Raw genomic sequence first — 1,661 nt, forward strand, 5'->3', positions numbered from 1 at the left:
TACACATATAAAATCAAGTATAAAAGCATGTTTTATGTAAAATAAAAACCACAAGCAACTTAAGATTGCAAAAGCAGCTGCTGGAAAACCAGGAATTTGCAAGAGAATGACCCAGCAATTAAGATAACACTGAGAAGAGCTGGGTCCACCAAAGCAAAATAAGCGCTCTAACAACCCGGTGATTAACGCCTGATACCGACCTGATGTGATTCTCCAGGAACATACATCTCAATGTTGGTTTCCCAAAAAAAACTACACAGACTAAAAAAAAACACCAACTCACCACGATTCTACATCTCAAAGCCTGCTTCCCGAAAAAACACTCAAACTTCATCTCCTTCTCAGAAAACACATCAGCAGTCCAGCAGCAGAAATATGAATATGTAACAACACAAGAAAAAGAAAAAAACTGAAACTGCATAGCCTCAAGCTGACAAGAACGGTATAAAACACTGCTGTCCAAAAGACAAGTTGTGAACTTGGGGGGAATCAGTGTGGCAGAGGCTGATTCAGAGTTCACCCAGCGCCGATCCCTGGTTCAACGCTGACAGTGATTGTGGTTGTTTCCATGATTGGATTTTACAGATTTTTCAATAAAATCCTTATTGATAAAATTTGGCTGAATTTCATTTATAACAGTTGCACCCTGAGCGCGGGCGCGTAGCTGCAGCAAGGAAGCAGTGCCGTGGGTGCGTGTGCCAAGAGCAGGGCCTGCTGAGTGGGGCACACAGCTGCCCCAGGACAGTCTGTTCCGTGGGCAGCGGATCATGTGGTTGCAATTTCACAGCAACACAGAGCTGCACAGAGTTCTTGCCCTTGTTAGCGTTCAGGATCACACATAATCACAGAATGATTATATGAAGGTGCTTTGTTAAAGAGCTCTGGGTGTCAGGGGTACACAGACCCAAATCTGACCCAATTTGGTTGTGAGTTGAACATGTTTTATACTCTACCGTTATGCAACTTACATATTAATTATTAAACTTACATTGTTTTCTTGTATGCATTTTTTTTGCCCAAGCATGGATTTCTCGTGATCCCCCCTAGCCCCCTAACATGGTTCCTCATGTTCTTTAAACAATAATTATACCTAATCACATCTAACAATTGTATCATTTATCATCTACTGACTACACAGGTGCAGTTTGACCTGATCTTTAGCAAGCACAAGGCCTAACATTTCTCAGGGCCTACTTTTCCCAGGTCTTTCCAAACCCAACTTTCTTCCTAAGTCCCCGAATTTTCTAAGATTTTAAGACCTTTTACTATCATTCCCCACTTTGAAAGCATTTTCACTTCACTATAAGTGCAAATGTTTTCACTTGATAGAGTCCTTTGTTTCTGAGTTTATACTTGATGTTCTTCGAATCCTTGATTGATGTAAAGGTTGTCCTGGATGTTGTCACGAATTGGAGAACCAGAAGATGGTGGGGGTGGATCTCGTGTCAGTGCCTTTATTATTTTCTGGTTCCAGGACGTTTTCGTCTGTATTTCTCCTTTTACGATGCTGTAAACTAACCAAATTGCTAAGAATACAATTAGTAAGATTATCACACTCTCAATGATAGATTTAATCCATGAACTCACATTCCACCCTAACCCTTTGAAGATTTTGCCTAACCAATTCATAGTTAAATCCTTTTGCTCTTCCTGTGCTCCAT

The sequence above is a fragment of the Cyanistes caeruleus genome, chromosome 30 (genome assembly GCF_971803275.1).
Source record: "Cyanistes caeruleus chromosome 30, bCyaCae1.hap1.1, whole genome shotgun sequence".
Classification (NCBI taxonomy): domain Eukaryota; kingdom Metazoa; phylum Chordata; class Aves; order Passeriformes; family Paridae; genus Cyanistes; species Cyanistes caeruleus.